This window comes from Caretta caretta, chromosome 2 (genome assembly GCF_965140235.1).
Source record: "Caretta caretta isolate rCarCar2 chromosome 2, rCarCar1.hap1, whole genome shotgun sequence".
In the NCBI taxonomy this organism is placed as follows: Eukaryota; Metazoa; Chordata; order Testudines; family Cheloniidae; genus Caretta; species Caretta caretta.
Genome location: NC_134207.1, coordinates 34,262,481 through 34,287,575, shown reverse-complemented (window position 1 = coordinate 34,287,575; position 25,095 = coordinate 34,262,481). Strand labels below are relative to the sequence as shown.

At 42.3% G+C, this 25,095-nt stretch overlaps 1 protein-coding gene across 3 annotated transcripts in view; it reads left to right on the top strand.

Annotated features, from left to right (window-relative positions):
* OXR1 (oxidation resistance 1) overlaps nucleotides 1-25,095 on the top strand; it is a 404,974-nt gene that overhangs the window by 350,045 nt on the left and 29,834 nt on the right. The gene's annotated exons all lie outside the window — the stretch shown is intronic.

Sequence of the window (25,095 nt, the reverse complement as noted above, 5' to 3'; positions counted from 1 at the left end):
AAAAAAAAAAAAAAAATTGAAAGAGGCGTAAATAGATCAGAAAGTACTACCTTTGTACAAAATCCATCTTTTTGATAAGAAGGCTTACCATTGTTTAAGGAAACTATACTAGAGTAGACTGTTTTAGTATGTATGAGGTGCACGTGCATAGAGCCTGCAAGCCTGCGGATATCCACTTTATATCCGCGGCTCTCCACATCCATGGACCATGTTTGTGGATCGCAGGCCAGATGCAGATAAAAATGTTGTATCTGCGCAGAGCTCTACACATACATCTGCACAAATCTCATAATGTAAATATAAGGTGCTGTGAGAAAATAAGTACACTGTAAGTGTGTGTATATACACAGGACCTTTTATAAATTGTAGGGGTTTTTGTTGGATTAACTGGGAAAACCTCCTTTTTTTTTTTAGATTTAATAACCTGTAGAATGTTGTTGCCTGGATTAATATTTTAATATTAACATGTATTACCGCTGGAATGCATATATGCTTCTTTGTAATAAACGTATTACTCCCATGTGTATCAGCGTACATTGTGTGTCTATGGACACATCTTACATGTGCATACAGTTAACATATTATTTGTATGTTTTTTTAAATGTGCATAAGGAGAAAAAAGTCACTTGTAATTTTTGTGTGCAGTCAGTAGTTTGTCCATCTAAAACTGAAGTGTCATAGCAAATTAGTCCGTTTTAATGATGTGTACAAGAGTTCTATAATATACGTTTGCTGCAAATGACAATATTGAAGTACCCATCAGCATCACTTAATTTGAGCCTGTGAGACCATTATAAACTCACTGTCAATCTTGCATCAGGATCTGCTGTATTTATTGTAGTATATTGGAGTGCCAAAAATCTATCTGAATTTTTTCTATAGTGCCCTTTTTCATTCTAAATACCTTAGACACATTTTTAAGAAGTTAGATTCACATTAGGCTTAATGTGGATACCAGTTTTCTTCTCTAAGAACTTTTTATCCTGTTTGTTTTTAAATTTCTGAAATTAAAGATTATAAATTAGAACCCTGAGATCCATAATTTTATCTGAAGCAAACTACAAACCATTACTTCTGCAGCATTATAGGTCTTGCCTGTAGGATTCCATTGCTACATTCAGAACTTTAGCCTAGCTTTGTACATGCGTATGCTGTATATCATCAGGCTCTCATTTTCAAACCTGTACTTCTGTTACATGGGTATACTGGTGTCCAAGTATTGTGCTGGTAAAAAATGGCAAGAAAAAAGCCTGTGTGAGTAAAAGACTGAAAGTTCCAAATTGTGCCTTGGAAATTGGGGCCCAGATTGAAAAGTGTTTAATATACAGTGCTCTAAATGTAATGTTTTTGTCTTGGATTGGATAAAATTTCCAATATACCTCATTTCCTTTCAAATGAAAAATGTTGCAAGCAAAGAATGTGGATAGGATTAGGAAATGGGTGTGGGAAGCTGCTTCTATATCCATCCCAAAGAAATTTTTCCAGTTAACTGTAGTATGAGCTTCTCTCTTTAGGAAGTCTACTGTTTCAGGAAAAAGGTCTAATGGGCAGAAAATGTGATGTACAATATCTGCAACTACCACTGATCCTGTGATGGATCAGGAATGCTATCTCAGATTTGACATCATTGTTTTGATCCATAGTATTGCACAGTATTAAAACACTCTTTAAGTGAAATAATTCAGCTGTATAATATTAAACACTGCACTAGCTTATAAAAACTGAGTTACTAGCCTAGCGGTGCTTAGTTCTACTCATTTTTACATATGTTAATTTTACAAATAGTTCTAGTATTGAGCATCACTACCAATTCACAATTAAAGGATGGTAGGTGACACTCAAGCAATGTCAGCTCTGTGTAGGATATCTGTGTGTGGATCTGTTTTCTCCTAAGTGTGTGTCTGTGATACACAGGAATCTACTGTTTAGGATTCTCACTGGTTTGGGATTACTTCTGTCTATTGCACCTATCACTCTGGCAAAGCAGTGTAGAAAGTTCTTTTATTCATTCGGGTCTTAAGGCTTCATTCTTAAGGCCAATTTCTGTGAAGCCTAGAGGAAATTTAAAATACCAAGGGCATGTCTACACAGCCCTGTAGTTCTAACTATAGGGAAGACCAATGTGCACCAAAGTGCTGCACTGTAACTCCCCCATGTGGCTGTTGCGTGCGGAAACTTAAAGGTCCCGAGTTTGTACTGATGTCCTCTTCAAAGAGGACTACAGCATAGATATGCCTTATAACAATTTTTATATTTCTTAGGTAAGAGATAAAACTCCACTTCCGTGTCATGTTCTGAAACAAATGCATTACCTTAACATCATCTCCGTCCATCCTTCTCAACCCTCACTACTGCCTTGTCATGAGAAGGGATCATCACATTTTAAAATTAGTTTTCAAGTTCATCAGGGCAGGGATATTGTCTTTAGCTATATTGTGATGAGCCTAGCATATTTTTGGGAGCTGCAGTAATGCCATAAATCTATTACCCTTAGTAATAAGGAAAGTTTTTGAATTTCAGTGGGGGGGTTTTGTATCCATGTTTATAGGCACACATGCTTGTGATAGTGTTTTATAGATACAAAAGTGTTCCTGCATAGAGATTTTCTCTAAAAAGATGTCTTACATTTGCATCTAAGCATAATCAGACTAGACATATTTTCGATCAAGTAGTTGCATGGTTGCCACTGAAAACACCACCTCCCCCAGTGGTTCACAGTGTAAACCTGGGTGTTTTTCAGGTCTGTACCTGTGGAGGCTGAGAGAAACTGAGTTAGCTATGTTCTAAGCAGTGTATGGGTTTATAGACTCTAAATTATAGATTTCTGAGAACCTGCTGAGTTCATGAAATAGGTGTTCATGTGTTTGCACTAGCCTTTGCTACTCCTAGGTGTGATGCTTGTGTGTTGGTCAAAGCCTCTGAGGCAATGAGTATTGGAGACTGAAAGAGTTTACTATAACATGGAGCTGTGAAAACCTGGATTATAGTGCCATTAAAACAGGAAAAGATCCTCAGTCAGTACCTTCCAGATTTCTTCTGTGCCTGATTGCAAAGATACTAAGAAGCTTGCAGAGGATAAATGTTAGCTTGAATTCTACCATAATCTTGAACACTTGGTTTAAGTGAAGTTAAGTAATTGGTTAATTCATTATTTTTGTATAAGATTCTTCAAAATTGTCTAGTAATACTTTCTTTAGGGTGTTTTGTAGGATGCCTTCTTTTTTTCTCTCTTGCTGTAGAGGTCACATATTTCTCTACCATGTATTTATTGCCTTTTTCATAGGAAAAATATATTGTAGGTCACTTAAAGCAGATGATAAGCTGAACTTTGCTTGGTCATAGAATAAAGGTTATGAAGGAAAACGGACAGCACGTTTGCTTCTACTTTACCTTTATTCTTTAGTCTTTAGGCTTTAATCTTGGCCCCCCACCCCCCCAATGTAGCTTCTACTTTTGCGAATATTGTCCCTATAGGTACTCCACGTCAAATGCACATGCACCTCTTGAGCCCTAGCTTGCAGATTTTCCACTGAGCAGTGTCCATTCGGCCAGCGCATGTGCTCTATACAACCTTGTGCTGCACTCTGAGGATATATAGGACTGTGCAGACGAACCGTCCTTGGTTCCTTCTTTATCTGAATGTCCAACAAGAACAGTCTGAAGCAGAGGGGGGAAGGAGGGTGGGTAGTGGAGCACCCATAGGGACACGCATCTGGAAAAAACAGTTAGTGCACAAGGCACTTCTTCAAGTAGTGTCCCTATGGGTGCTCAATTTCAGGTGACTCCTGAGCAGTATCCTCATAGGATATTCCAATCAAGGGCTTGAGAGGCACATGCACACCTGAAGTGGAGCACCCATAAGTACATACATTTTGAAGAATCACAGTTACTGCTCAAGGTGAGTAACATTGTCTTACATGGAAGGCAGTATTAGCCTTGCACTGACAACACTTTCTGGGTTTAACTGTTTATTCAAGAAGTTTCTAGTCTTCTTTACATATTAAGAATCTTTTGTTCATTTCACTTTCAAGTGATGGTGTTCTTCTACCCTTTTGTAATTCCGTGTCTTTTCCCACTGCACTAATATTAAATGTAAGGTTTAGTAGACTAGTGAACTTGTTACTTTAACGGAGGAGAAAGAATCTTTATTTTAGTAGTGTCTTTTCTGCAATTCCTGAATTGTTCCCAGACCAGTTGAGGTCAGAAATCCTACTTGGGTCTAATTTTAATTTTAAATGGTTGTAGGGAAGAGGGTGGGAAACTTGTGAAGGCTTATCCACACCAAGGCTATGACCTTTCCCCACTTTCTGTTACTGTCACTACTGATCTTTTTTTCTCAGACTTGCTCCAGAAGCTTTTGTATGTCTACTTACTGCAGTATTTTAAAATAGGCATATATAAATAGTATACACAGGATTTTGAAATGTGCCTTGGGACAGGGCAATAGTACCGAGAGAAAATATATTTATTTTAAAATAGTTTGATGTATTTTTTAGATAGATATGTGCACACACCTTTAATATAGGGGAAAATGTTCTTACGTTCCATCGGAATTCCTTCCATGGAGAAGAGGGTGCATTTTAAGAAATAAACATCAAGATGTCTATATTAAAGTACCCAAAGTGATCCAATCTCCAAAGGATGTAATCAAATAGCAAGTAACCACATGTTTTTGGAAATGTCAGGAATTGGAACTTTTCTGAACCCACAATTACAGTAAAATATACTTAACACACAATTTAGTAACTATTAATAAAGAAAAGCTTTATTTCATTCTGGGAAATATACCAACTGTATTTACCAGTTCTTAAAGAGAGATGTTTATAATTTTGATAATACTAGCTGGGAAGTGAGTGTCTGAACTTTAGTAATCCAGAGCAGCGGGGAAAAAAAACCTGGAATGATGTTTAAGAAGCTTCATTACTGCCATAGTAAAGAATGCATTTTAATTGTGTAGTTTCACCGTATAGGATACGTACCATAAATCATAATCAACTTTCATTTTATTTATTTAACTAATTTGATCCTATTTTTTTTCAATCTTGAGAAGAATGTCTTATTTTGGTTCCAATTAATTTAATCTCCTAATCTTTGGAGCTTCCTCATGGAAATCCGTGAAACTACTAGCATAATTAAGGGAAGCAGGACTCAGTCCATTATATTCTTTTGACTAGCTGAGTTGTCCTTGCAATTTATTTGAGGTAGCTTTCTCTGTGCAAATACCATGTCTGGTTTTATTCAGGTTGTGATCACTTTTTTTTAACTCCTCTGTTCTAAAGACATTTTATAAAGTGTACATTCAAAAATGGATGGCAATATGGCATTACCAAGTTTCATATGTTGCAGATGCTAGACTGTTTACTGTATGCTGCACTAATAGGAGTACAGTATTGGAATGGTCATGCTGGATTATGCCCATCATCTACCTCATACAGTATCCTGTTTCTTGTGGCTGGCACCAGATGCGTCAGAAAAAAGTGCAAGAAATCTCACATTAGGCAGATCTGGGGTAATCTGCCTTCTAGGAATGTCTCCGCTGTCATTTCTAATAGTTTCAAACATGAGCTTTTATCTCCCTTCCAATAACTTATTTGGCATTACCTGTTATAACACTGGCATTTGAAAGAAATTAAACTGCTTGTGTTGACTGCTGCACGAACAGTTAAGCAGCAATCAATCTGCAATATATTTCTGAACATTGAAGAAACTGCCATTTTAAAATGTATATGTAAAAAGCAATGCGTACAGTTAGTCTGGAGCAGAAAACACAACAATTGTAAACATTTATAATTACATAAACAGTGAAGAAGATGGATACAGAACTCTACTGCAAAGGAAAAGTCTTTATGTCAAAGTTAAAAACAAAAAGAAAGGAGGGGAAGTGGGAATTACGGCAGCCATATTGTAGAACAGACATGGGTAATGTCATAGGAATAAAGATAATGTACTGTTTTATAACTTGATCATTGATTGATTTGGTAGAATAATGTTCTGCCACCTGGTATTGATCTAGTTTGCAAGCTTAATTAACATGAAAGACGGACCTCTGCAGGTGGCCGGCTGAAATCCTAAAGCATGAGCATAAGACGTAAACTAGAAGAGCCCTGCCCACTGCCATCACAAGCACCCCATCATACAATCGCACTCATAAGTTTGTCTAGCTCTGTAATAAAACTAAGTTGTTTGCCCCCCCTTCCCCCCCCAACTCCTGTTGGGAGGCTGTTCCAGGACCTCTGTTCCACAAGGGGGTATTACAGTGTGTATTGTCAGAGAAACACCAGCCAGCAAGAAAGAACATGGAGTTGGACAGTTCATGTCCAAATCCATATTATAGTGCATATCTAAAGGCCCAATATGAAATACAGATCAATAAGTATATTGATTGAAAAGATGATGGATTTGAATTTCACTGGCTTGTTTGTGTTTGAAGTCTGAAGCTCCCATCTGTTTGCCCATTTTTACTAGTTGCTTTGTGTAGTTCTCAAACTACCTTCTACATATCAGGATTATAGAACAGAAGATTTAATTAACTATATTTTAGGGGGAAATTTTTTCAAAGGCACAATTAGAAAAATCTCCCCCTAAATTGGTATATGGTATGTCCTCGCTCTAGATTTTTATTGTATGAAGGAAGCTTCCATGCATACAAGTATATGTCCTTATCACTGACTGACTAGGTCAAAGGTTTTTGTGCTATCTCAGCATCTTTCGTATAGATTTCTCTAGTGTTGCTAATGAGGTTGGCTATGCTAATGAAATGCAACTGAGGTGTCTGTTCATCACTTTCTAACTATGATTTGATCAAGGCCGCCCCATTATGAAGAGAGGAGAGACTTGATACAGTGATGTCTTTAATTAAAAGCACATGATGCCATGTCTGCTCTCAAATGTTGCTAGAGTATGCCACAATTAAACAGTTCAGTGGTCAGAAGTCTTTGTGCTACTGGCACAATCTTTGTGTTCGGTCTAGATACAGAAGGTCATAAACTTTACAATATGTGAGATTGTTGTAAAGATGAAGTCAAACTTCTAGAGAAGGACTTTAAGTAGCACAGTTGTTATTGGATAAGGCAAAACATTTTGCTTTTTGAACTACTGCACACAGTCCTTTCTAAATAGTATGGAGGAAAAAAAATCAGCAATCCTGTGGCTTTCTTCCACTAAAGCAAGAATCTGTCTTACTGCAAAGCAAACAAATGCTGAAGGAAAATATGAGGTTCAGCATTTCATGAGATATATCTCCTGCAATGCATGTTCAAGAAGCAACAGTCTGTGGGAGACAGTGCTTCTCCATTGGAGCCATGCTCTTTGGAAACTGATGTGCTGATGGAGTGTTGTGTGTGGACAGTTCTGTGACACCAATATATCCAAAATCCATGAATTTGGGGGGCTAGTGTTATTGACACAATCTGTCCTCATAAAGAATCTGAGGATAAGTTTTTAGAGCTTTCTTTCACTGGAGGGTGTTATATGGCTCATTGTGTAGTAACTTTCGATATTTGCTTAATGGCAACTACTGTGAATCATCTCATTCATTAATAGTTTTTGAAGCACAGCTGTAGAATGCTGTGGAGACTTTTAGGATTTAGAACTGAGGATTTGATATAATGACCTAGTCCTGTAATGGGTCCAAGTACTTTGTTATTTGTATTATCATAGCACTTAAGAGCCCCAGTCATTGACCAGGACCCTACTCTGCTAGTTGCTATGTGCCCCAATCTTGTGACTTGTTACATATGGGTATATTGCTGCAATTACACTGAGCCCCATTAAAGCCAGTGAGGCTTTATGCAGGTGCAGCAGTTAACCCAAGCAGAATAATTGGCAGAATAGAGACTTTACTTTAGTATTAAAAGTAAAATTAACTTTAAGTAGACAACCTTTTTAAACTTTTAATATTTAAAAGGAAATCTAAATCACTCAGGTATTGGAGAGCTATCAGATTGATTTTTCTTTTTTGTTACAAATACCTTTACATTTACAAAAAATGACTCTTGGAGTTTCTACATATCTGAAATTTGCATCCCAAACAAGGAAAAAACTTACAGCGAAAAACTCCAGACTCAGCTTTTTGAGGTGGTTATTCATCCGTCTATTAGGAGTAAGCAGAGAGCCTATAGAGAATGGAAAATGATTGATCAGCGATGAAATTTAAATCTTGGAAGTTATGAAATATGGGAATAAAGTGAGAATACTAAATGTCAAGCTAAATTAGCTCCTGACAAGGAAATTAACTAAAAAAACCTCTTATTTTAGATAGAGAATAAGAGAGGATGAGGTTGGGCCGCTATGTAGCGTGGACGGGAAGGAGATTAAAGATAGTCTAGGTATTGCCCAAAAGCTGTATGAATACTTTGCCTCTGTTTTCAATAAGGATGGTAATATGGAACATGGGCATGAAGGCAGGGCAGCTGATGGAAATAGAAATGGAAATGACCACATCTGAGATGGAATTAAAACTTAGATCTGTATCAAGTCTCTCCTCTCTTTTTAATGTGCTCAAACTGGAGTACCAGATCATTTCTGTCCCAGAATACTGAAAGAATACTGGCGCATGAGATTGCTAGTCTAGCAGGGAGGATTTTTAATAAATCTATCTAAGGGTAGTACCATATGAGTAGAGAATGGCTAATGTCATACGTATATTTAGGAAAGGGTGGAAAAAGTGATCCAGGCAATTATGGACCTGTTAGTCTGGCCTCAGTAGTATGTGAAGCTTTGGAACAAATTGTGAAGGAAAGAATAATTAAATTAATAGAAGTACACAGTAATGGGGATGTAATGTAACATGGGTTTGCCAAAGGTAGAACATGCCAAATTAACCTCATTTCCTCCTTTGATGAGAGAACTGATCTTTTTTTAGATAAGGGAAATTAAATATGTCTAATACTTAGACTTCAGTAGCTTATTTGACACAGTACCATTTTGGAAATTATTAGTTAAATTAGAAGATGGTGATTAGTAGAAGATGGTGGTTAGTAGAAGAATTGTAAGGTGGATAAGAAACTGGCTGAAGAGGAGAAGGCAACCGGTTGTGCTGAAAGGTGAACTATTGGACTGGAGGGATCTTATTCAGTATTTTTATTAATGATCTTGGCACAAAGTAGGAGCGTGCTAATGAAATTTGCTGATAATATGAAGTTTGGAGACATCATCAATACAGAGGAGGATTAGAATATTATACAGGAAGATCTGGATGACCTTGAAAACTGGGGTGACAGAAATGGGATGAAATTCAGTAATACAGAGTTCAAGGTCATGCGTTTAGGGTCTAATAATTTGTGCTACAAGCTGTGGGCTCATCAGTTAGAAGCAACGCGGAGGAGAGAAACCTAGGTGTGTGCGTCGATCACAGAATGACCATGAGCCACCAATGTGATATGGCTGTGGAAAAAAAACAAAACAAGTGGGATCTTAGGACATATTAGTGGAGACATTTCCAGTCAAGATAGAGAAGTATTAATGCCAATTTACAAGGTACTGGTACATCCTCATCTGGAATACTGTGTACTGTCCTGGTCACCAGTGTTCAAGAAAGATGAATTCAAACTAGAACAGGTGCAGTGAAGATCTGTTATGATGATCAGGAGAATGGCTGGCCTGTCTTATGAAAGGAGACTAGACGAGCGTGGCTTGTTTAGCCCAGCAAAAAGAAGGCTGAGAGGGGATACGATTGCTCTCTATAAATACATTGGGGGGGAGTGGGGTAAATACCAGGAAGGATGTAGAGCTATTTAAGCTAAATGACTACATAGGTACAAGAACAAATGGATGTAAACTGGCCACAAACAAGCTTGGACTGGAAATTAGAAGATGGTTTCTAACCGTCAGAAGAGGAAGGCTCTGGAACAGTCTCCCAATCTGAGTTGTGGGGGCAAACAACTTAATTACTTTTAAGAGAGAACTAGACATAGATGAGAGTGATTGTGTGACGGGTTTGCTTGTGATAGTGGGGAACAGGGCTCAGCAGCCCTCGGGCTCATTTCCATTTTATGTTTTATGTACTTAAAGTTCATGTTTCAGGACTTTGGGGTGGGGGGAGGGGAGTCAGGAATGGATTTCTCTCCTGCTATGCATTTGGAGGGCTGGGAAATCAGGAGAGTTGTCATCTTCTGAAGGATCAGCGACTACCACGATTGGAAATGGAACACTGGGCAGGGTGGGCCAGGGTTCTGAGGTGTCATTGAGCAGCCTCTCTCTGAGGTGCTTGGCTGGCTGGTTCTTGCACACATGCTCAGGGTCTAACTGATTGCTCAGGATCTAACTGTGGGTTTGGAAAGGAATTTTGCCCAAGGTTAGACAGGCAGTAACCTTAGGGGGTTATCACCTTCCTCTGCAGTATGTGGGAGCAGGTCACTTGCTGGGATTGTCAGGGTATATCTTACTTAATCATTTCCCTGCCATCGCGGGGTCTCGGGCACTGGTGCACCTCATTCCTATTCTCTCCCAGTGGCTTGTAAGAGTCTAGTCTCCGGTGGGCTGTAATGCTTTGGTCTAATTTCAGTTGTTGGATTTAGTGTGCAGGTGCTGGGTGGTATTGGTGGTATGTGATTTACAGGATGTCAAACTAAATGACCTCCTGGCTTAAACTCAGTTTCTTTTTTTCCTTTTTTCTCTTTATTAAAAAGAGTCAATTAGTAGAACCTCAAAGATACGAACACCAGAGTTATTTGTTCAATAGCTTCATTAATGATCTGGAGGATGGCGTGGATTGCATCCTCAGCAAGTTCGCAGATGACACTAAACTGGGAGAAGTGGTAGATATGCTGGAGGGTAGGGATAGAATACAGAGGGACCTAGACAAATTAGAGGATTGGACCAAAAGAAATCTGATGAGGTTCATCAAGGACAAGTGCAGAGTCCTGCACTTAGGACGGAAGAATCCTGTACACTGCTACAGACTAGGGACCGAGGTGGCTAGGCAGCAGTTCTGCAGAAAAGAACCAAGAGGTTTGTCAAGGTTCCTCCCCCACTCTGAACTCTAGGGTACAGATGTGGGGACCTGCATGAAAAACCTCATAAGCTTATCTTTACCAGCTTAGGTCAAAACTTCCCCAAGGTACAAAATATTACACCCGTTATCCTTGGAATGGCCGCTACCACCACCAAACTAATACTGGTTACTGGGGAAGAGCTGTTTGGACGCGTCCTTCCCCCCAAAATACTTCCCAAAACCTTGCACCCCACTTCCTGGACAAGGTTTGGTAAAAAGCCTCACCAATTTGCCTAGGTGACTACAGACCCAGACCCTTGGATCTTAAGAACAATGAACAATCCTCCCAACACTTGCACCCCCCCTTTCCTGGGAAATGTTGGATAAAAAGCCTCACCAATTTGCATAGGTGACCACAGACCCAAACCCTTGGATCTGAGAACAATGAAAAAGCATTCAGTTTTTTACAAGAAGACTTTTAATAAAAATAGCAGTAAATAGAAATAAAGAAATCCCCCCTGTAAAATCAGGATGGTAGATATCTTACAGGGTAATTAGATTCCAAAACATAGAGAACCCCTCTAGGCAAAACCTTAAGTTACAAAAAAGATACACAGACAGAAATAGTTATTCTATTCAGCACAATGCTTTTCTCAGCCATTTAAAGAAATCATAATCTAACACATACCTAGCTAGATTACTTCCTAAAAGTTCTAAGACTCCATTCCTGGTCTATCCCTGGCAGAAACCAGCATACCGACAGACACAGACCCTTTGTTTCTCTCCCTCCTCCCAGCTTTTGAAAGTATCTTGTCTCCTCATTGGTCATTTTGGTCAGGTGCCAGCGAGGTTACCTTTAGCTTCTTAACCCTTTACAGGTGAGAGGAGCTTTCCCCTGGCCAGGAGGGATTTCAAAGGGCTTTACCTTTCCCTTTATATTTATGACAAGGTTATAGTGGATGAGAAGCTGGATATGAATCAACAGTGTTCCCTTGTTGCCAAGATGGCTAATGGCATTTTGGGCTGTATAAGTAGGAGCATTGCCAGCAGATCAAGGGACGTGATCATTCCCCTATATTTGGCATTGTGGGGCCTCATCTGGAGTACTGTGTCAAGTTTTGGGCCGCACACTACAAGAAGGATGTGGAAAAACTGGAAAGAGTCCAGCAGAGGGCAACAAAAACGATTAGGGGGCTGGAACACATGATTTATGAGGAGAAGCTGAGGGAACTGGGATTATTTAGTCTGCAGAAGAGAATCATAGAATATCAGGGTTGGAAGGGAGGTCATCAGGAGGTCATCTAGTCCAACCCCCTGCTCCAAGCAGGGCCAATCCCCCAATTTTTGCCCCAAATCCCCAAATGGCCCCCTCAAGGATCGAACTCACAACCCTGGGTTTAGCAGGTCAATGCTCAAACAACTGAGCTATCCCTCCCCATCATCAGAAGAATGAGGGGGATTTGATAACTGCTTTCAACTACCTGAGAGGGGGTTCCAAAGAGGATGGATCTGTTCTCAGTGGTAGCAGATGACAGAACAAGGAGTCATGGTCTCAAGTTGCAGTGGGGGAGGTTTAGGTTGGATATTAGGAAAAACTTTTTCCCTAGGAGGGTGGTGAAGCACTGGAATGGGTTACCTAGGGAGGTGACGGAATCTCCTTCCTTCGAAGTTTTTAAGATCAGGCTTGACAAAGCCCTGGCAGGGATGATTTAGTTGGGGATTGGCCCTGCTTTGAGCAGGGGGTTGGACTAGATGACTTCCTGAGGTCCCTTCCAACCCTGATATTCTATGATTCTATGGACTGACCGGTCAACCGGACACCATGAGGAACTCGAAGTAACCAATCAGGCAGCAGCAGAGACCCTCCCCCCCCCCCAAAAAAAATCAGTAAGTACTGTACTGTGTCTGTATTGCATCTTAAAAGTAGGCACATCTGGGCTACCTGTCCCCACCCCCAGTCTCTACTCACCACAGCATGGGGCAGCCACTTATAGGTAGGAGGTGGTGAATGTTGTTTTCCCCTCTCCCTCATCTCTGGCTGGGAGTGAGACCCCTTGCAAGCTCAGAGCCCCGGAAAGAAACTTCCCAAGCTGCTACTGAAACCTCGCTGTAGTATTTGGAGCTGGAGCCCAAACTCCTGCCTGCCTGCATGCTATGCTCTGGAGGAACAGCTCAGTTTTAAAGGGCCACAGCCTGCACTGTGCGCCCACTGATATTGCGGTGCCCTAGGGTGCCTCACTCATCAACCTTGCAGGCAGGGGGGTAGAAGGTTTTTCCCCTAATGGTACCTGTCACACCTTCATGGCACCGCCTATAGGTCCCTGCTGACCTGCTGCCTCCTCAGTGGCTCCTTCTTACCATCAGTGGCGGTGGTTGGAGCTCTCTCTCTCGCTCTCTCTCTCTTGCTTCGGCAAACGTTTCCCCTAGTGATTTCTGTATCTTCAGCCTGCAAATGGTTATAGTTAGCTGGTTGTGTTGGGGGGTTCCCTGCCACCCCAGTTCGTTCCCTTTTTTGGGCTTGGGGCATGCTTCAACCCCAAGGGTTTAAAGCGTGCAGGATCTGTCACAAGCCCATGCCAAAGGGCAGTCCCCACGACGCCTGCCTAAAATGCTTACAAGAAGTACATCAAACAGATTGTTGCAGGAACTGCAAAAGGTATTGCCCTAGAACTAAAAAGGAAAGGGACTTCAGGCTCAAGCACCTCCTCATGGAGTCAGCCCTCTGTCCCCAACCGGCTACGGGCCAGCAGGACACGGCGCCAGCACCTGTGTGTGGAGCCCACTGGCCTCCATTAGAGAAGCTACCGCACCGAGGAAGGACTCTTTGCACAGAGACCCTTGGCACCATCACTCTCCGGCGCTGAAGACCATGGCAGCAGCACGGCTTTCGCTCACCAGTGTCTTACAGGAGACGCAAAAAGAACGATAGAGGGCGCTTGTCCGTGGTGAGAGCAGCCAGAACTGACTACTAGTGGTGTGCATCCCATGCAGGGGCATCTAGTTCCTGTCTTGCAGGAAACAGTGCCATTGACTTCAGGCCCTCAGAGGGATACGTCGAGGCCAGCGCCAGTGGACTCTCCTGTTAGAGAGTGCCAAGCGGAGGAGATGAAGTTCTCTTCCACTCCGGACGCATTTGAGGTGGCCAGGAATCTGATTGCTATGATGGCACCGCACTCCCCTGCCAAGCAAGATAGACCTCTGCACTGCAAGGCGCAGTGGCATCTAGAGGCAAACCTGCAAGGATGCGGCATCGCTCACTGACTCTGCGGCACCGCCATGGTCTCCTCATTTGGGGTCTCAGTCATCAGACTCGGAGGCAGAGTCCTATTACTCAAGGCGCAGCCAGCACCAGTTGGAATGGGGCCGCTATAGACAGGAGGCAGGCCAAACTCCCCCTATGGTGCTGTGGTCAGTGCAGTGGCAGAGGCCCATGCAATGGCCATTCTGGGCCCCGGGGGCATACCATCAGTCCCAGGGTGCCTATTTCGAGGGCTCACAGTAGTTTCGGAAGCCCATACCCCTCCACCACCCCTGGACCGTCTCCCACCACGAAGCACCAGGACGGCGTTAGACCCCAGCGGAAAGCCCCGTTCGGATATTGGCACCGTGGCCGCCACCCCAGCACCGAACAGCAAGGCATTGGTCAGGATGATAGCAGGGATCCAGAGGGTCAGGTGGGAGTGATACCGCCTAGGATATCGTCCTCTCCTAATGAGGCAGTGGTGGGGTCGTATTCTGCGCCACCCCCTATTGACAATAGAGCCCACCAGGATGGCGCTTGGTCTTTTTAGCTGCCATCATCCTGGAGTAATAGACTGAGTACCTGGAGCTGGGGGACTGGTATGTCGTCCTCAACTTGAAGAACACATACCTCTGCATATTGATAGTCCCATCTCAGACATTTTCTCAGGTTCATAGTAAATTGCAACCATTACCAGTTTACAGTCCTGTCCCTCGGGTGTCCACCAACTGCATGACAGTTGTGGCCACCTTCCTAGGGAGATGGCACGTGCAGGTGTTTCCATGTCTGGCTTGTCAAGGGCCGCACATACATCTAATGCAATTGACCTTCAACAGTCTGGGGCTATTGCTGAATGTGCCCAAGGCTACCCTGTCTGCAACCCAGAGGATAGAGTTTACAGGAGCAGTGCTAGATTCCACCCAAACAAGGGCATTCCTGCCAGAGTCGCAGTTCCAGACTGTGCTTCATTATAGAGGACTTTCAGTGTTTCCCTGGCACGGAGCTGCTTGAAGCTGCTCAGTCACATGGCTGCTTGCACAAACGTAGTCCAGCATTTGAGGCTGCAGCTCAGACCCTTCAGGCCTGGCTGGCTTCAGTATGCCGCCCAAGCAGAGACCTCTTGGACCAGGTAGTCTCACTTCCTCCTCAGGCTGTCGAATCTTTCCAGTGGTAGCTCAACCCTGAGGTGGTTTGCACAGGAGTGCTCTTCTCTTGACTGCAACCATCAATGTTGCTAGACATGGATGCTTCAGCATTGGGGTGGTGTGCACATCTAGTGGAAATCAGGATGCAAGGCCTCTGGTCCCCAACAGAACTCTTGTTCCATAGTAGTGTCAGAGAGTTGAGGGCAGTTTGCTTAGCCTGTCAAACCTTCAGATCCCACCTGGGGGGCAGGTGTGTATCCGTCATGATGGACAATACAACAATGATGTTTTATATAAACAGACAGAGTAGAACACACTCCTCTCCCCTATGCCAGGAAGCCCTGAAGCAAGCTGTGGGACTTCTGCATAGCTCGCTCAATACACCTCGAGGCTTTTTACTTTCCGGGATACCAGAACAAGCTGGCGGACCATCTCAGCAGATCCTTCCATGGCCGTGAGTGGTCAATCCACCCAGACATCATGAGCAGAGTTCAGTACCCCAACCTCGAGTCTCTCCACCTCACAGCATGGAAGCTTGATGGCTAAACCCCATGGGGTTGGCGTGCTCTGCATGTGTCAGGAAGGTCCTACTGAGCAGTCGAAAGCTGTCTGCTAGAGCCACTTAGCCAAGTGGAAGAGATTTTTTTATCTGGGCGACACAAAGGGGCATGTCTCTGACTCAAGCATCAATACCATCCATCTTAGACTATCTGTTGTACTAGAAGCACTCTGTGTGACGGTGCCCCCCATAAGGCTTTAGGGAAATATGCTTATGAATATATATGACATAACTGGAATATGTTTTATGCTACATATGCCATGTAACATATCTATGTAAAGATTATGATCTACTGAATCTGTTAATCGTATTTGTATGCATGTATCATTTTTGTATTCGAAGTTATGAATTTTGGCTGTTACTGGCTTGATTTTTAACCTTTGTAAAGCATTTGGCCAGTTTCTTGAGAGAGGAATGTGCAAATTAGGTGTCCTGTCAAAAAGCACTTAGCGAATAATGGATCTTGGAATGCTCCAATGCACATAAGAAGTCTACCTGAGGACATTCAAGGAAGCATGTGAACATGGCTGCTACCTGTAAGTTCTGAGTCCTGTATGGACATGTGACTTGCCCATGTGACGCCAAAACTCCATCTTGGAGCTGGACTTTGCATATGAGAGAGGAGGGGGTCTCCACCCACAAGAGAGAGCCCTCCATTTTGTCTTCAGCTGGCTAAAGAGAGAGTCTCTCCACCACCAAGGATACCTGAAAGAACCTGGAACAAAGGACAGTAACTACAGGGGATGTGAGTGATTGCTGGACCCAGACTAGAAAGAGACTAGTCTGTAAAAGGAAGTTTACTGGAACTGGTGAGGTTTTTATCTGTATTCAGTTTTATTACTCTACTAGACTTATACTTGCGCGTTTTATTTTATTTTGCTTGGTAATTTACTTCTGTCTGCTGTTACTTGGAACCACTTAAATCCTACTTTCTGTATTTAATAAAATCACTTTTTACTTATTAACCCAGCGTATGTATTAATATCTGCGGGGGAGGGGAGACAGCTGTGCATATCTCTCTATCAGTATTATAGAGGGCGAACAATTTGAGTTTACCCTGTATAAGCTGTATACAGGGTAAAACGGATTTATTTGGGGTTTGGACCCCGTTGGGAGTTGGCATCTGAGTGTTAAAGACAGGAACACTTCCTAAGTTGCTTTCAGTTAAGTCTGCAGCTTTGGGGCATGTGGTTCAGACCCTGGGTCTGTGTTGGAGCAGACTGGCGTGTCTGGCTCAGCAAGACAGGGCGCTGGAGTCCCAAACTGGCAGGGAAAGCAGGGGCAGAAGTAGTCTTGGCACATCAGTTGGCAGTTCCCAAGGGGGTTTCTGTGATTCAATCCATCACACAGGTCTGGCAGTGTCATCCTTAAAGGTTCACCTAGCAGCCATCTTGGTGGATGGTCGATCAGTCTTCATTACCTCTATATTAGGTTGTTTTCTCAAGGGCCTGGGCAGCTTATACCCTCCAGTCCACCATCCAGTACTGGCGAGGGATCTGAACATGGTGCTCTCCAGGTTAACGGAACTTCCCTTCGACCCTTAGCAACATGCTCATTCCTCTACCTTTCGTTGAAAGTAGCTTTCCTGATAGCCAGGAGGATGTCTGAGATCAAAGCCTTGACTGTATATGGAGGTTCAGATATCTTCTACAAAGAAATGGTTCAGTTGCGGCCTCATCCAACTTTCCTGGTAAAGGTGGTATCTCAGTTTCACAGAAGTCAGGGCATTTTCCTTCCAGAGTTTTACCCTAAGCCACGCACTGGCAGCCAGGAACAAAGACTCCATTCCCTGGATGTGAGGTGGGCTTTGGCCTCCTATATTGAAAGGACAAAACTGTTCTGGAAGTCCAGTCAGCTCTTCGTCGCCATTGCGGACAGGATGAATGGCCTCCCTGTATCGTCCCAAAGAATTTTATCATGGATCACATTTGGGCATGTTATGACTTGGCCAAAGTGCCAGCCCCGATGCTAACAGCTCATTCTACAAGGTACAGGCCTCCTCGGTCACTTGCCTGGCACTAGTACCCGTACAGGAGATTTTCAGGGCAGCAAGCCTGTCCTCAATCCACATGTTGACTTAGCATTATGCCATCATCCAGCATGCCAGGGATGATGCAGTTTTCGGCAGAACAGTGCTTCAATCAGTGAGTCCGTGAGCTCCGACCCTTCCTCCAATGGTCTGCTTGGTAGTCACCTACTTGGAATTGACATGAGCAAGCACTTGAAGAGAAAAGGGATACCTACCTTCTCGTAACTGTTCTTTGAAATGTGTTGCTCATGTCCATTCCAAGACCCACCCTCCTTCTCCTCTGTCGGAGCCTCTGGCAAGAAGGAACAGATTTCTTGCTAAAACAGCATAGGTGACTAATGCCAAGAGAAGGTTTGCGGCGAAAAATCCCAACCAGGGGGAGGTGCCTCTCTGCATCCTGGACTTAGGCCCCTATTTCCAAGAGAGGACTGGAGCTTAGTGTATACCTCTCTGCTTGGCATCTGTTTTTGACTATATATTTTAGGCAAGGAGTCGCCTAGCTTACTGGCTTTTGTGAATCCCATTCTAAAGCGCCTATTTCTCTCCATTCATTTTGTAGGGAACCTAGGCAACCAACTCAGGTTTTATGAATCCAAGTGATTTTCTAATCATCTAAAAGTAAAACATGGTTGATGTTCAGCATCACCATGCTTAAGTTTCTCTGTGAATCTATCCCATAGATACTATTTTGTACTGAATACTGCTGCTTTCCATATACATTTCTCTTCATTCCTCACTCTAGGTCTGTGGGTGTGCAGATATTCAGCAAAATCCACTGCCTGTCATATCTTATTTCTTTAAGTGTGATAAGGTCATAATGCCTTTTGACAAGTTGGATAATATTGCCCCAGTAGAGTGCATGAAATCTGAAAGCAGCAGGCTTCTTTTGACAATGAATATGTAACTGGTAAACAACATTTTGTCAAACTTTATATGATCGATGCTGACGTATAAACCACAAAAATCTTAGCTTAATTTTCTTTTTTTAAATTTTGTCTTTAGCCGTCAGTTTGGCACTGTTTTCTCTGCAAAATAGGAATATTTACCCAAATTATAAGAATTTCATTTGGTGACAAATTGCAGACATTTAGCATAAAATGCTCATTAGAAATGTGTAGATACTGTTGCATACTATTATTGCATTACCTCTGTCACATCGCTATCTTCTTAAAAATGATCAATGTTTAATTAGCAGTCAACATGTGCATTCATGAGCATGCTTTTAAAAGACTGATCTGCATTGGAGGATCAGATTCCTTTGTTCTTTGAACTCCAGCAGTTGTGTCTGCGCATGATTCATACCATCCTTACTGCCAACTCGATCTCTGTAATGGCAGAGATATGAATTGCTGGGGTAGGCTTGGCACAAAGCACCGCATACAGATGCAATAAAATGCTTTCTTTAATCCATGACTATTAAAAAAAAAAAAATTTAACACACATTTCACGTCCCTGAAAGCCACCCATGGGAAGTTTCTTGCTCTTAGATGCAAATCAGACATTAATATTGCAAATTAAAAACATACAAATATTTACATTTTGTTGTTGTAACTAAGACTGCAATTAGAGGTGGTTGGTCTTAACCCACTCATAGGTCTTTGCATCTCCACTGCTGAGTTGAGTTTGGGATTACAGTATTTAATATGAGAATAGTTACAATCGCCAACTTTTATGCATCCTGTTATGTGAGAACTGGTGCAACCCCAATATTTAGGTTGCCTGTTAATCTTTTAGAACTGGGGGAGTGGGGTGACTTTTTTTGAAGCACTAACATCTCCATTGCTTGCAGCAGTCCTTTCAAATTTATCAGGAAGAAAGTCCTGGGGCTAGAAAAGAGCTAATACTCAATTTCATGGGACCAATAAAGAGCAGCAAAGTTATAGAACAGTTGAAAAGTTGTCATTTTCCTTCTCTTATCTGTTTCTCCAGGAAAACCTTGGCAGCAAGACAAAATAAGTTGTTAACATTTTGAAAAGCTAGTCACAATGCATCAGCTCTCACTGTACTGGGAATGACTGTCAGCAGTTGTAGTGGAACAGTGTGGGAGAGCTAGCCAAACCTCCTCATCCCCAACCACACCAATCAGATCAGGGACATTGCATGGAGACACCAAATGGGGGGAGAAGACATCCTGTCCTTCCACCCCTTCAGTTTCTGGAGGATGGGGAGAGAGGGCCAGTGTCTACCCCACCATCCCTTGGACATACTACATGGCACCAGCGGTCTATCCCACCTCTCTGGGATAAAAGCCTGCTGCTACTGTCAGCTAATGACGGTAGTGCTGTAGCTCAACTGGTAGAAGTCTTGTGCAGTGCTGAGGGTTCAGACCTTTCTGGTGATGCATGATAATTTTGGGGGTGGGTTGTATGTAAAGCATTTGTTTATCTTTTTCTTTTAAAAACCACCCTAATTCTACCCACCTTGTTCATAGGTGTTATGATATAGTCTCCCATTTTATGATCACATACTATTTATCTTCTCCCCTCCCTATCCCACTCTGTGCACATAGGGTCTAAGTTCCCTCTAAGCTGCATAGTCGCACAGCCACAGGGGCCTGGACTGGAGAGGAGAGAGGTAGGGGGCGTGTAGGGCTGCGGCAGGGAGATGCACCTCCTCCCCGGTCCCAGCTCCAGAGCGGCCCACATTACTAACTTCTCATCCCCGGCCCCACCCCGGAGTGCCCCCCCCAGCTGAAGCCCTCTTTCTCCCCCCCACCACTCACACACCCACCAAAATCCTCTGCCCAGCCCTGAGCCCCCTGGTCCCTGGCTCCACCCCAAAGCCCTCACCCCCCTGCACTGCAACCCTCTGCCTCAGTTCTGAGTCCCCTCATGCACCCCAAACCCCTCATCTCTGACCCCACCTCACATCACCTCCATATCGGTACACATAACAAAATTCATTCTGCACATGGATGTAAAAAATTAGAGGGAACGTTGCTAGGTTCCCTGCCTCATTCATTGTACAGATTGCATGCACAAAGGGACAGAATTAAAGTTGTCCAGGCAGTTGCAATCTGACTTTACAATCAAATAACGTTTTTTAAAATATAGAAATGTAGAGCTGGAAGGAACCTCAAGATGTTATCTAGTCCATTCCCTGCACTGAGGCAGGATTAAGTATACCTAGAAAATTGCTGACAGGCATTTGTCTGACTTGTTTTTAAAAACCTTCAGGGACAGAAATTCCACAACCTCCCTAGATAACCTAATCCACCACTTAACTATCCTTATAGTTACAAAGTTGTTCCTAATATCCAACCTAAATCTCTCTTCTGCAGATTATTCCTTGTTCTACTCTCAGTGGATATGGAGAACAATTGATCACTGTCCTCTTTATAATAACCTCTACATATTTGAAGACGTAGCCTTCTCTTCGCTAAACATTTCCACTTCTGTCAACGTTTCTTCATAGGTTGGGTTTTCTAAATTTCTTGTTTGTGTTGCTCTCCTCTGGATGCTTTCCAATTTCTCCATATCTTTCTTAAAGTGTGTGTCCAAAACTTGATACAGTACTCCAACTGAGACCTCTCCAGTGCCAAGAAAAGTGGAACTTTACCTCTTGTATTTCACATATGATATTCCTGAGACACATCCCAGAGTGACACTTGCCTTTTTTTTTTTTTCAACAGCAGCACACTGACATGTATTCAATTTGTGGTCCATTATAATCCACAGATCCTTTTATTCATTAGTATTGCCTAGCCAGTAACTCCTTAATTATGCATTTAATTTTCCTTCCTAAGTATAGTGCTTTGCACTTATCTTTATTCAATTTCATATTATTGATCTCAGAGTATCTCTCCAATTTGTCAAGTTCTTTTGGAATTCTAACTCTGTGCTCCACAGTCTTTGCAACCCCTCCCAGTTTTGTCATCTGCAGACTTGATAAGCATATTCTCTGCTCCAGCATCCAAGTTATTATTAATACTTTTTAATAATACAGGACTCCATTAGAAACATGCTCCTCGTTTAACAGCAAACCATTCATAACTACTCTGAGTATGGTCTTTCAACCAGTTCTGCACCCAGCTTATAGAAAGTAACTTCATCTAAAATATATTTCTCTAGTTTGCTTATGAGAATGCCACATGGAACTGTGTCAAATGCCTTGCGAAAGCCTAGATATGTTCTGTGCATTGCTTTCCTCATATCTACTTTGCCAGTTACCTGGTCAAAGAAGGAAATTAGATTGTTTCAACATGAATTCTTCTTGTAAGAGCCAACATGGATTTGTGTTTTCACCTTATTGTGCTCTACGTTTAAACAAATTGTTTAGTAACCTGTTCCAGTATCTTTCTGGGTCTGAAAGTTAGACGGGTGGGTTTGTAATTGCCCAGATCCTCCTCCTTTGAAGATAAGTACTATGTTAGGAATAAATGGTCAGTTTTCAGAATGGAGAGAGACTAAATAGTGAATCTCCCAAGATCTATAGTGAGAATAGTACTGTTTTTTAACATGTTCATAAATGATCTAGATAAAGGGTGTGAACAATGAAGTGGGAAAGTTTGCAGATGATACTAAATTAATCAAGATAGTAACGTCCAAAGCTGACCACAAAGAGTTACAAAGGGATCTCACTAAACTGGGTGACTGGGCAACAAAATGGCAGATGAAATTCAGTGTTGATAAATGTGAAGTAATGCACATTGAAGAACACAATCCCCAATATACATATAAAATGATGGGGAGCAGTTACTACTAAAGAAAGATCTTGGAGTCATCATGTATAGTTCTCTGAAAACATCTGCTTAATATATAGCAGCAGTCAAAGCTAACAGAATGTTAGGAACCATTAGGAAAGGGATAGATATTAAAACAGAAATTATCATCATGCCACTATATAAATCCATTTTATGCCCACACCTTGAATACAGCATGTGGTTCTGGTAGCCTCATCTCAGAAAGAGATATGTTACAATTGGAAAAAGTACAGAGAAAAGCAAAAAAACTGAACAGGGGTATGGAACAACTTCCATATTGGGAGAGAGTAAAAAGACTAGGACTATTCAGCTTTGGAAAAGACAGCTGAGGGGAGATATGATAGAGGTCTATAAAATCATGAATGGTGTGGAGAAAGTGAATAAGGAAGTGTTGTTGTTTACCTCTTCACAGAGCACAAGAACCAAGGGCCATCCAATGAAATTAATAAGCAGCAGGTTTAAAACAAACATAAGGAAGTACTTCTTCACGCAATGCACAGTCACCCGATGGAACTCACTGCCAGGAGATGTAGTTTGGAGACCAAAAGTATAACTGGGTTCAAAAAAGAAGTTAATAGAATCATAGGACTAGAAGGGACCTCGAGAAGTCATCTAGTCCAGACCCCTACGCTCATGGCAGGACTAAGTGTTATTTAGACCATTCCTGACAAGTGTTTGTCTAACCCTGCTCTTAAAAATCTCCAATGATGGAGATTCCACAACCTCCCTAGGCAATTTTTTCCAGTGCTTAACCACCCTGACAGGAAGTTTTTCCTAATGTCCAACCTAAACCTCCCTTGCTGCAATTTAAGCGCATTGCTAATTGTCCTATCCTCAGAGGTTAAAAAGAACAATTCTCCCTCCTGCTTGTAACCATCTTTTATGTACTTGAAAACTGTTATCATGTCCCCTCTGTTTTCTCTTTTCCAGGCAAAACAAACCCATTTTTTTCAATCTTCCCTCATATGTCATATTTTCTAGACCAGTGGTTCTCAAACTTTTTTTTTTTTTCAGACCACTTGAAAATTGCTGAGGGTCTCAGCAGACCACTTAATGATCTTTCCAAATGTTTATACCATTAGATAACTCTTGTAAAGTGCTTTGGATAAAAGTGCTATATAAACAAAACTTAATAAAGTTTTTTTGTTTTACAAATAAAAGCACACAACCCTCGCTCCCCTGCCACAGCAGCCACAGAGCTGAGGCTGGGAAGGAGGGCTGTCTCTCCCCAGCAGCTGCAGCCCTGGAGCTGGGGAAAGTCGCCTCTTTCTCTAGCCGCTGCAGCTGTGCACATCCCAAATGTCCCCACCCCCTCTTCTCACCCCATTTCTCCTTCCCACCTACCTGCTGTCCCCCCCAGGGCACCACCTCACCTTACATGTGTATCTGCTCCAGGGTCCAGGCACCTAATTAGTGGAGCCACGCCTACATGGCTCCCCTGATTAAGTTGGTGGCCATTCATTCTTTCGTGTGTGGCAGTCCAGGCGTGCACCTTAGAAGGAACAATCCGCAAACCACCTGAATGGAGCTCGCGGACCATAGTTTGTGAACCTCTGTTCTAGACCTTTAATCATTTTTGTTGCTCTTCTCTGAACTTTCTCTAATTTGTCCCCATCTTTCCTAATATGTGGCACCCAGAACTGGACACAATATTCCAGTTGAGGCCTAATCAGCGCGGAATAGAGTGAAAGAATTACTTCTCATGTCTTGCTTACAACACTCCTACTAATACATCCCAGAATGATGTTCGCTTTTTTTGCAACAGTGTTACACTGTTGACTCATATTTAACTTGTGGTCCACTGTGACTCCCAGATCCCTTTCCACAGTACTCCTTCCTAGGCAGTCATTTCCCATTTTGTATGTGTTCAACTGATTGTTCCTTCCGAAGTGGAATACTTTGCATTTGTCCTTTATTGAATTTCATCCTATTTACTTCAAACCATTTCTCCAGTTTGTCCAGATCATTTTGAATTTTAATCTTATCCTCTAAAGCACTTGCAACCCCTCACAGCTTGGTATTGTCCACAAACTTTATAAGTGTACTTTCTATGCCATTATCTAAATCATTGATGAAGATATTGAACAGAACCATACCCAGAACTGATCCCTTCGGGGCCCCACTTGTTATGCCCTTGCAGCATGACTGTGAACCACTGTTAACTACTCTCTGGGAATGGTTTTCCAACCAGTTTTTCACCCACCTTATAGTAGCTCCATCTAGGTTGCATTTCCCTAGTTTGTCTCGCATGACCTTGTCATAAACAATGTCAAGATATACCACATCTACCACTTCCCCTCCCCTTCCCCCCCCCCCCCCCCCCATCCACAAGGCTTGTTACCCTGTTAAAGAAAGCTATCAGGTTGCTTTGATACGATTTGTTCTTGACAAATCCATGCTGAGTGTTCCTAGTCACCTTATTATCTTCTAGATGTTTGCAAATTGATTGCTTAATTATTTGCTCCATTATCTTTCTAGGTACAGAA